We start from the raw sequence: 12,500 nt of genomic DNA on the forward strand, positions 1-12,500 counted from the left end.
CACACACACATTCTCTCTCTCTCTCTCTCTCTCTCTCTCTCTCTCTCTCTCTCTCTCTCTCTCTCTCTCTCTCTCTCTCTCTCTCTCTCTCTCTCTCTCTCTCTCTCTCTCTCTCTAACTCCCTTCGTGATTTCTGGCATCTAGCCAAAAAGTATCTCCAATAACTTTGCTGCTTCTTCTTTCCCTACTCTATTTCAACCAGATGGCACCACTGCTATCGCATCTATTTCTAAAGCTGAAATCTTTGCTCAAACCTTTGCTAAAAATTCTACATTGGACGATTCTGGGCTTGTTCCTCCCTCTCCTCCACCCTCTGACAACTTCATGCCACCTATTAAAATTCTTCGCAATGATGTTTTCCATGCCCTCGCTGGCCTAAACCCTCGGAAGGCTTATGGACCGGATGGGGTCCCTCCTATTGTTCTCCGAAACAATGCCTCCATGCTTGCACCTTGCCTATTCAAATTCTTTCAGCTCTGTCTGTCAACACTACCTTTCCTTCTTGCTGGAAGTTTACTTACATTCAACCTGTTCCTAAAAAGGGTGACCGTTCTAATCCCTCAAACTACCATCCTATTGCTTTAATTTCCTGCCTATCTAAAGTTTTTGAATCTATCTTCAACAGGAAGATTCTTAAACATCTATCACTCCACAACCTTCTATCTGATCGCCAGTATGGGTTCCGTCAAGGCCGCTCTACTGGTGATCTTCTGGCTTTCCTTACTGAGTCTTGGTCATCCTCTTTTAGAGATTTTGGTGAAACTTTTGCTGTTGCCTTGGACATAATTATCAAAAGCTTTTGATAGAGTCTGGCACAAAGCTTTGATTTCCAAACTACCCTCCTACGGTTTCTATCCTTCTCTCTGTTTACTTCATCTCAAGTTTCCTTTTTGACCGTTCTATTGCTGCTGTGGTAGACGGTCACTGTTCTTCTCCTAAATCAATTAACAGTGGTGTTCCTCAGGGTTCTGTCCTGTCACCCACTCTCTTCTTATTATTCATTAATGATCTTCTAAACCAAACTTTTTGTCCTATCCACTCCTACGCTGAAGATACCACCCTGCACTTTTCCACGTCTTTTCATAGACGTCCAACCCTTCAGGAGGTAAACATATCACGCAGGGAAGCCACAGAACGCCTGACTTCTGATCTTTCTAAAATTTCTCATTGGGGCAGAACAAACTTGATATTGTTCAATGCCTCAAAAAATCAATTCCTCCATCTATCAACTCGACACAACCTTCCAGACAACTATCCCCTCTTCTTCAATGACACTCAACTGTCCCCCTCTTCTACATTGAACATCCTCGGTCTGTCCTTTACTTATAATCTGAACTGGAAACTTCACATCTCATCTCTAGCTAAAACAGCTTTTATGAAGTTAGGTGTTCTGAGACGTCTCCGCCAGTTTTTCTCACCCCCCCAGCTGCTAACTCTGTACAAGGGCCTTATCCGTCCATGTATGGAGTATGCTTCACATGTCTGAGGGGGGTTCCACTCATACTGCTTTTCTAGACAGGGTGGAATCAAAAGCTTTTCGTCTCATCAACTCCTCTCCTCTAACTGACTGTCTTCAGCTTCTCTCTCACCGCCGCAATGTTGCATATCTAGCTGTCTTCTACCGCTATTTTCATGCTAACTGCTCTTCTGATCTTGCTAACTGCATGCCTCCCCTCCTTCCGTGGCCTCGCTGCACAAGACTTTCTTCTTTCTCTCACCTCTATTCTGTCCACTTCTCTAACGCAAGAGTTAACTAGTATTCTCAATCATTCATCCCTTTCTCTGGTAAACTCTGGAACTCCCTGCCTGCTTCCGTATTTCCACCTTCCTATGACTTGAATTCCTTCAAGAGGGAGGTTTCAAGACACTTATTCATCATTTTTTGACCACTGCTTTGACCCCTGTATGGGACTGGCATTTCAGTGGGCATTTTTTTTATTACATTTTTGTTGCCCTTGGCCAGTGTCCTTCCTACATAAAAAAAAAAAAAAAAATAGTAGTAGTAGTAGCAGTAGTAGTAGTAGTAGTAGTAGTAGTAGTAATGCTATTTTTCATATATTTAGTAATTTTTTTTTTTCATATTATTATTTATATTTATATTTTTTGTTTTGTTTTGACATTCATACGAATGCTATAAAGGTGAAGCATAGAAATTTATTTGATTAATTAATTAATTTATATATCTATTTATTTTGATTTTTTAAATTAATTAATTTATTTATTTTTATTATTATTATTTTTTTTTTTTATGTCTCTATGATAAGCAAAGCATTATAGAATTTATGAAAGCACATATCCTCTAGAGTCTTGCCCTACAAAAGATTCTGTAAAGTAAAAAATAAAGGGAATAAGTGTCAGTGACGTTTGATGAATAGAGGAAGGCGTGGCAGAAATTACCATAAAACGTATATAAATGAAAATTTATCTTCCTCGTATTTTCCAACTTGCGTTTGCTTCTTGAAAATTTAACTGGGTGGGTCATATAGCAGACATATTGTTCTTTCCTCCATTGTAGTTTGTTTCCAGCAAGCCCCCTAAATAAAGTTTCTGTTTTTTTTTTTTTTTTTTTTTTTTTTTAAAGAAATGAGGAATTACATTCTAACGCTGATCACTGAGCGGAGCGTAGACGAGCTGCTATCCTCAAGGACGTTACCTCTCTCTCTCTCTCTCTCTCTCTAAATAAGACTTTAAATAAAAAGAATATATATATATATATATATATATATATATATATATATATATATATATATATATATATATATATATATATATATATATATATATATATATATATATATATATATATATATATATTAAAAGACAATGAATATCCTCTGGGGAAGGGGTGACAATCCTTATTTAACCCTTAATTTCAGTTGAATTTTGACAAGTCTACGTTAAAATGTTTCCATTTTTCTGCAGTGATAAAGAAACGTAGAGGGGTAGCTAATATATTTAATTGTTAATTGTATCTTTTTTTCTTTCTTTTTTTCATTTATTCTTTTATTAATTTTTCTTTTCATTGCTTAATTATGCATTATGCCGACACTGCAGGTTACAATTGCAGATATTGCAAGTATTTTTGACACAATACAAGTACATCCAGCTAAACTATTGCTACAGTATAGAGAGAGTATTTCGATTACATACCTTATTCTTCATCTTCTTTTCTTCTTTTTTTTTTTTTAATAAATATAATAATAAATAAATAAGTAAATAGGTATTGTCAAATGAAATCGTCGAGATTACGCAGGGGTTTCGGGCAATACTTGGATGGGTGACTACACAAGCCTCATCTGTCTGAAAAAAAAAATAAATAAATAAAAAAAATAAGAATAAGAATAGGGAGAATGAACGAAAATTTTAAGTAATAAAGATAACAGTAAGAATTATTATAACAAGAATAAGAAAAATTACAATAAAGGAATATAAAAAAATAGAAAGAAAGCATCCCATGTCTTTCTTCCTAATTGTCATAGAAGGGTGAATTCTTTTGTATATTTTCCAACATTTCCAATACAACGATATGAATGGGGGAAGAAAGAATAAGAATAATAGAAAGAAGGCCTCCCAACACCTAGTTCTCCGGTCTTGGCCAATTAGCTAACGGCGGGATCAGCGCAGTTAAGCAGGGGGTCCTCGAAGAACTTGGATGGGTGACCACAAAAGCCTCATCTCTCTGAGAATAGAAAAAAATAGCAATAAGAATGAGGAGAATGAACGAAAAACGAAAATAATAAAATAACAATAACAACTATAATAAAAAAAAGAAGATTAAGAATAAAAAGAACAAAAATAAGGGAAAAAAGTAATAATATATCTCTCTTGCTAATTGTCGTAGAATTATGAATGAAGGGTTAATTTTAGTGCATATTTTCCAACATTTTCAGCACAACAATGCAACAACAATACAGGAAAGAATAAGAATAAGAGAAATAAGCCCTCCCAACACCTTGTTCTCCGCTCTTGACCAATCAGCTGACGGCGGGATCAGCAAGGTTAAGCAGGGGGTCCGGGCAGAACTTGGATGGGTGACCGCACAAGCCTCATCTCTCTAAAAGTAGGATAAATAAGAATAAGATAAGGAAGAATAATAAAAAAAAATGAAAATAATAAAGATAACAATATTAATTATGACAAGAATAAGAAAAAAATAGAATAAAAAGAATGAAAAAAATAAGAATATCACAACTTTCTTGCTAATTGTCTTAGAATTTTAAATGACATGTCAGTTCTGCTGTATATTTTCCAAGATTTGTTATGAATGAGGGAAGAAAGAATAAGAATAAGAATAAGAATAAGAACAAAATGAATTAGACTAACAATAATGATCACATCTTTCATGCGGTGACTGCGTGGGCGATGAGCCTCACTGGACGTTTCTGACCAATCACAAGGCAGGGTTGGAGTCGTCGGGCCCACCCGATTCATATATAAAGGGATTTTGTGGGAAGCGCGGGCAGACTCAGCTGAGTGTTCGTTGTGAGTTGTTGTTACCACAACTATGGCACGTACCAAGCAAACGGCTCGCAAGTCCACTGGTGGCAAGGCGCCCCGCAAGCAGCTTGCTACAAAGGCAGCTCGCAAGTCTGCTCCAGCCACTGGAGGTGTCAAGAAACCCCACCGTTACAGGCCTGGAACCGTTGCTCTCCGTGAGATCCACCGTTATCAGAAGAGCACTGAGCTGCTTATCAGGAAACTGCCTTTCCAGCGCCTGGTGCGTGAAATTGCTCAGGATTTCAAGACTGACCTCCGCTTCCAGTCCTCTGCTGTCATGGCTCTCCAGGAAGCTTCCGAGGCTTACCTCGTGGGTCTGTTTGAGGATACCAACCTGTGCGCCATCCATGCCAAGCGCGTGACTATCATGCCAAAGGACATCCAACTGGCTCGTCGCATCCGTGGCGAGCGTGCCTAAGAAGTCATCCACGAATGATCTTCATAACAGCAATATCTAGGCCCTTTTTAGGGCCAAACATCTCTTTCATTAAAGAATTTTCATAGACAATCTGTTTGGTTTTGTGGAAGAAAATATTTATTTTCCATCTTTCAGTATCAGGTATCGACTTTCAACTCAATATCCTTCCCCCCTTTTTTTTTTTATATATTATTATTATTATTCCCTCTTCCATGGCCATATCTCTTTCACTTGGGAGAATTTTTATCTTTCTTTATCTCTATTTTTTTTTTATCTTTTCTTTATCTCCACAGAATAATAATCACGATAATAATAAGCATAATAATAATAATAATAATAATAATAATAATAATAATAATAATAATAATGATACAATAATTATTATAATAATAATCATAATAAAAACAACAATATTAATATTATTAATAATGATAATAATAATAATAATAATAATAATAATAATAATAATAATAATAATAATATTAATAATAATAACAATAATTATAATAATAATGCATTTGTCTATATCGTATCTTTTTTCCTTTTCAAGTGTGGCTCCAATGGAGCCGGGTATTATTTTATACTGGCAGCAGTATACTGGCCGCCTGTTTACTTGGAGGAGGTATACTTGGTAACAGCCTTGGTGCCTTCAGAAACAGCGTGTTTTGCCAGTTCACCAGGCAGAAGAAGACGGACAGCGGTCTGGATTTCCCGGCTGGTGATGGTGGAGCGCTTGTTATAGTGTGCCAGGCGGGATGCCTCGGCAGCGATGCGCTCGAAAATGTCATTCACGAACGAGTTCATGATTGACATGGCCTTGGAGGACACGCCAGTGTCTGGGTGGACTTGCTTGAGCACCTTGTAGATGTAGATGGAGTAGCTCTCCTTCCTCCTGCGCTTCTTCTTCTTGTCGCCCTTGGCAATGGCCTTCTGTGCCTTGCCAGCTTTCTTGGCAGCCTTTCCTGATGCTTTGGGAGGCATAGTGTCGCCGTACTGCTGTGAGAACGAGTGTGCGTTTTCTCAGTTGAAAAGTGGTATATATATTAGCGTGCCTACTCAGGATCAGGAGTCGCCACCTCAGCGAGCGTCCTGATTGGTCCAGACGCGCTCTGGGCCGATCTGATCTCGCGTATATAGAGCCGTTTTTCCCAAAATTCACTACTTGCTCGCAGAGCTACCGACGAGGTTAGAGTACTCGCGCTCCTCATTTATCACCAACAACAACAACTACTACTACTACTACTACTACCACAACATCCATTATCATGTCTGGACGCGGCAAGGGAGGAAAGGTGAAGGGAAAGTCAAAGTCCCGTTCCAGTCGTGCTGGACTCCAGTTCCCGGTCGGCAGGATTCATCGCCTTCTAAGGAAAGGCAACTACGCCGAGCGCGTGGGTGCTGGTGCCCCCGTGTACCTTGCGGCAGTTATGGAGTACCTGGCTGCTGAAGTCCTTGAGCTTGCCGGCAATGCCGCCCGTGACAACAAGAAGACTCGCATCATCCCACGTCACCTGCAGCTGGCCATCCGCAACGACGAGGAACTTAACAAGCTCCTCTCCGGAGTCACCATTGCACAGGGTGGCGTGCTGCCCAACATTCAGGCCGTGCTCCTTCCCAAGAAGACTGAGAAGAAGTAAATAAAGGGCCTCCCTCCCCTTCAGCCAATATCACCATCAATCCGGCTCCTCTTCGGAGCCACACGTTCAAACATCTAGAGAGTTGTGTAGACTATACTGGTATATCAATAATAAGCAAGTAGTGTATTTATTTTCGAGTTAGTTATTTGTTATTATTATTATTATTATTTAGTCAGGCACGCAAGTGACCGAGAATAAATATGTATACTATATTTCTACTAATGTACCTGCTGTGTGTCACAGTGGAGAGTTGATTAGATGTGTTGCCTATTGTGATATGTTGAGCGTCTTTTTCATCTCAATGTATATTTTGTTTTATGAGAAACTGAGAACGATGAGGGGCGTGATCATTGAAATAAGTCAATGATAATAATAATAATAATAATAATAATAATAATAATAATAATAATAATAATAATAATAATAATAATAATGATAATAATAATAATAATAATAATAATAATAATAATGATAATAATAATAATACTTGGAGAAGACCTGATGAAGTGAGAAAGATGGTTATAATTAATAATGGTTTCTTTTCTTAGCTCAGATAGTGATAGTGAACATGGTTATGAGAAAGTAGTAGTAATAATAGTAGTCTATGGTCCTTCTTTCTTTTCATGTTTGTGGACCTTAAAAAGGTCCGGGAGATGATGTTATTCAATGATGATAATGCAAGCTGAATAGCTGGCACCATCTCAATAATGGAGCGATTTAACCACCAAATCCGTACAGGGTACGGCCCTGACGCTTGAGGGCGTAGACAACGTCCATGGCAGTAACGGTCTTACGCTTGGCGTGCTCGGTATAGGTGACAGCATCCCTGATAACGTTCTCAAGGAACACCTTGAGCACCCCACGAGTCTCCTCGTAGATGAGACCAGAGATGCACTTGACGCCACCTCGGCGAGCTAGACGACGGATAGCAGGCTTGGTGATTCCCTGGATGTTATCACGCAGAACCTTACGGTGACGCTTGGCGCCTCCCTTTCCAAGACCCTTGCCTCCCTTGCCGCGGCCAGTCATGGTGATGAGAGCTGCTAGTACGACGTCCGAACGGTCTAACAGGAAGCTCACGAATGTGCCTCAAAATTGACTGACTGACTGACTGATAGATTGCCACTTCGTGGAGTGGCGCGGGCCTTTTTAGCCTAAAGGCGGCCCACAGGTGGCTTCCGTTGATAGGAGATAGGAAGACAAGTCTGCATGCCACTAGGGGAGTCTGACTTGCCCGCCTATAGCGGAGTGTCGATACACTCCTTGTGGTTTGAGGATACTGTCTTCCCTGTGTCTTGTCCAGTGTTAAGTGTCCAGCCTCCTTTCCTTTGTGCTCGGGGGAGTCTGACTTACTCGCATGTAGCGGAGTGTCAGAGACACCCCATCGCAGCATAGGAGGAGACTGTTCGGAATAAAAAGAGTGTTGTTTTACCTGGGTGGCCGAAAGGCATTCACCATCTGTATCAGTCTGTTGGTGTCTGTTTGTTGCAGTATGTGTGGTGCGTCGTGTGCGTGTCTGTGTAGGAACGGAGCTGTGCTTGGGCAGTCTTCAATGTAGTGTCGTAGGGGTGTGTACGAGGGTGTGTCGCAGTGTTCGCATGTGAGTGGTAGTGTATCGTTGAGCTCGGCTAGGCAGTGGTAACCGAGTCGTAGTCTGTGTAATCGTGTACGTGTGCGTCGTGTTAGTGTGTCATCAGGTGGTGCGGTGTTTGCAGTTGCTGTGCCATACCAGGTTGCACTTGGTGACCCTTCAGCAATCTGACTTCTTACTGCTTGGGTGCATAATTGCTTGCAGGTTTTCTTGGCGGTGCTGCTGACTTGCGCTCGGGATGGTACTACGTGGCTCGTCACAGTAGGGAGTAGGAGTCCATCTTTCGCTGCAGTGTCTGCTAAATCGTTTCCTGTGATATTAGTGTGGCTGGGGATCCAGTTAATTGTGATGTTCCTGTTCCTTCGGCGGATGGCCTGTGCGTTGGCATGGATGGTGGTGATGAGGCGTATGTTGTCTCCTGAGTGTGTTTGCTGGAGGCACTGTATGGCGCCCAACGAGTCGGTGTGGATAAGGATGTCTTTGTGTTTGTGAAGTGCATCTTCTAGTGCCTTCCCGATGGCAGCTAGCTCAGTTTGGAGGGTGGAGGAGTGGTCGGGGAGGCGGAATATGCCTGTTCCTGTGTGGTGCACGAAGGCTGCTGCTGCTCTGTGTGTGTTGGGGTCCACTGATCCGTCTGTGAAATAGACCTCCATGTTCCTGTCATTCACTGCGTGAAGAGCTTGTTGGGCTTGGGCTGCGAGGGCGTCGGCGCTGAGAGATCTTTTGCTGGCAGTTAGTTTGGTAACAGAGAAGTGATAATTAGACTCTTGCCATGGAGGAGGTGGTTGATAGTCGGGGTGCTGGGCATCTGTTGTTCTTGCGGTTAATGGTGTTTGCATCTGTAGCGTCTTAATGCCCTGAGCCATTTTCTGTGCCCAAGTTTTCTTGGTAAAGAGTTCTTCATTGTGGGCGAGACTCTGATGAACTTTTCTGGCGGCTGTTGTGTATTTGGTTTGGGAAAGTGTCTTGGCAAGGAGTGAGGTGTTCATGGCATGGATACGATGGGCAAGTAGTGGTAGATCGGCCTCCGCTCTCATGTTGACAAGCTTCGTCCAGCGAGGTGCCCCCAACATGATGCGGAGCGCTTCATTTTGGAGTTTCTCGAGGTCCTCCATCTTGTATGGTGATATGGTGGCTAGAAGTGGGGCTGCGTAGTCTACAATGGACCTTATGGCCTGGATGTAGAGTAGCCTAAGCACTTTAAAGTTGGCACCGCCTTCTGTTGCAGTGATGGCTCTCATAGCTTTGAGCCTGGTGTTGGTTCTTTCTTGTATGGACCTCACGTGCCGTCTGAATTCTAGGTTTTCATCCATCCATATTCCTAAGTAAGGATGTTGGGTTGTCCATTCAATTTCATGGGGCTGTACTTGAAGGGGTGCATGGGGTCTCCCGCCGTTGAAGTACATGGCCTTTGTCTTCTCGAAGTTTATTTTTAGTCCTAGGGAGTTGCACTTCTTGGCGACTGCGGTGATGGCATTCTGTGCTTTTCGGAGGTGGAGTGGCCCCGTTGTGATGATGGCAATGTCATCGGCGTAGCACAGAATCTTGGAGCCTGTAGTGAGTGGAAGTGACACAAGCTCCTCCATTAGGGTGTTGAACAGGTGTGGACTGAGGATGCTTCCTTGGGGTGTGCCGTTTTCAAAGGTCGCGTAGTTGGAGAGGCGACCCTGGAACTGCACCCGTGCTTTTCGGCCAGTGAGAAAGTCTTTTACCCATGCCAACAGGTTCCCTGCCACTCCTTTCTTTGCGAGGGCTGTCAGAATGGCTCTTGCGTTTGCCAGCTCGAACGCCTTTTCCATATCTAAGAAGATGACTACGGCCTTCCTTCCAGATATGGATGTCAGCATGTCAAAGAGGCAATCCCTTGTTCCGATGTTTCGAGTGTAGGCAAAAATGTTTTCGTGTAGTGGGCCAGCCACCCAATGTAGTCTGTTTAGGACCATTCTCTCAGCTGTCTTCCCAAAGCAGCTTAGCAGAGAGATTGGCCTTGTTTTGCCTGGGTCTCTTGGCTTCGGAACTGGGTGTATGGTTGCCTCTTTCCAAGCTGATGGTAGAAGTCCTGTAGCATATGAGGTGTTGATTATTTTGAGGAGCTCATCTTGTGCTGCTTCACCTCCTTTTCTGATCATGGAGTATGTGATTTTGTCCGCACCGGCAGCTGTGTCGGGTCTGGGCTGTAGCGCCTTCTGCAGTTCCCGGGGCGTAAAGGCTGTGTCTGCTGGGTGTCTTTGTCTACAGGCTTGTTGGATGAAGGTGTCTTGGGCTGGACGCTGCTCTTCAAGCTTGGCTAGGGACGCGGGGCTGAGCTGCGCTGGGCTGGCTCTGTGAACGTAAGTTTGTAGAAGTCTGGCGGCTTCCCTCTCTGGGTCTGGGTGTGTAGGTGCTCTCGGTGTCCTCTTGCCGGTTGCAGTTTTCACGTGCTTCCAGAGGTCGCTGAGAGTGGTGTGGGCGTTCATGCCGGAGCACCATTCCAGCCATTTTTCTGTTTTTATTGCCTTTTTCCCCTCTCTCGCCGTCCTGATGGCAGCACGCAGGAGTCCCCTTGTGGTCTCTGTGTTGTGTGTTCGGTTGAGTTTTCTTGCTTGATTTATCCGGTGGTTATATTCTTTGACTCTCTGATCATAGTACCAGCGATCTTTATAGTTATGTGTTGGTTTCTTCGTTTTAGGAATGGCTTTGTTTGCTGCATGGTGGAGGGCGTCAACTAGCCGATGTTCCAAGTCATCTGCTGTGAGGCCGGATTCTGTCTGGGCTAGGTGATGGAGGATTTCTTCTCTAAATCTCGGCCAGTCTGCCTTTTTCGTGTTCCATCTGGGGACGAGTGCTGGGGTGGAGGGTTTTTCACAGTTGATTTTGATGGTGGTAGCAAAGTGGTCACTGGCGAGGTGGTCATGTAGCTCCCACTTTGCCCCGTGGCTGAGATGGGGAGAGGCAAAAGAGAGGTCAAGGATACCGCCTTGGATGTGTGTGGGCTCTCCTATGGTGTTCAGGAGAGTTGCCTCGGGAACGTTGGCCATTACTTCAGCTAAATGTTGCCCGTCTCTGTTCTGTCTTCTTGATCCGAGGATGGTGTGATGGGCGTTGAAGTCTCCCCCGATGAAGACACTTGTTGTTGCGCAGAGGGCAAGGAGTTCACTGATCTCGAGGGGTGTCACGAGGTTGTTGTATATGTTGTAGACTTGGATGGGTCCGTGGCGGAGTTGGAGGGTGATTCCTAGGACCTCGGTTCGATCACCGCAGTCGACAGGATTGTTGATCTTTTGGCTTGGTATGCAGCTTTTAACTAAGATGGAGCAGCCTCTTGTCTGTCTGTCTATGGCCGGAAGGTGGTATGCAGTGTATCCTGAGAAGCGGGTTTGTGTGTCCTGAGGCAGGCCCGTCTCTTGTAGCAGGATGACATCCCAACTATTTTCGTATGCGTCTGCCATTAGGAGGTGGTGTTTATTTGATATCGTGCAGCAGTTCCACTGCAGGATTTGGAGCGCCTGTCTTTGTGCTTCTTGCACGTCTTCTTCTCTGTCTGTGTTTCCTGTGTCGTTTGTGTGAGTGTCGTCGTTGGTGTCAGGGTGAGTGTCATATCCATTGTTTGTGTTGGTGGTGTTGCTGGGTTTGTTTGCTGTGGAACGCTGCGCCGGTTCTGTGTTATCCCGAGGGCCGCCTTTTCTCTCGCGATGTTCGCCGAGGCGGGAGTGATTCCCTTGTTGGTTTGAGGAGCTGGCATCAGTGCGGGTGACTGGCTGCGTGGCCGAGGCGAGGAGCTGCGGCTGGTGGGTGGCTGCTGGAGTGCTGACCGCTTCTTGCACACTTTGGCCACAACTTGTTCCGATAGTGTGGTGATGTCTTCCGACGGTATTTGTTTTCCCAGCATGGAGACGAGGGCAGTGGCAAACGTCTGGAACATCGCCTGCAGGTCCTGCTTGGAGAGAGTGATGTGTTCTGTTTGTCGAGTTGGTGGTCGTGATGCGTTGATTCGCTGTCGTGGCCTGCTGCCTGTCCTTGGTTGCTGTGCTGCTGTTCCTAGTGTTCCTAGTGCTGGAAAATCGGCGTTTGCTGTCATGTTTGGAGTCTGTTGTGGCTGTGCTGGTTGTTGTGGCTGTGCTGGTTGGCTGCCCCAGGTCGAAGTGGCCGCCAGAGCTGGGCCATTGGTGGTGGCGAGAGAGGGGCGATGTCGAGTCATCCACTGGTGTTGGGAGGCCTTCTGAACATCGACTAACTCTCTCCTGGCTGTGCAGCTTTTGTTCCAGGCGTGATGTGGACGGTGGCAGTTGGGACACTTCGCTGTCGTTGTGCCTCCTTCTTTGTGCATCTTGATGCATTTTTCTGTCTCGTGGCTGCCGGCGCAGATTCCGCATTTCGT

Source organism: Scylla paramamosain, chromosome 17, assembly GCF_035594125.1.
Source record: "Scylla paramamosain isolate STU-SP2022 chromosome 17, ASM3559412v1, whole genome shotgun sequence".
Taxonomy (NCBI): Eukaryota; Metazoa; Arthropoda; class Malacostraca; order Decapoda; family Portunidae; genus Scylla; species Scylla paramamosain.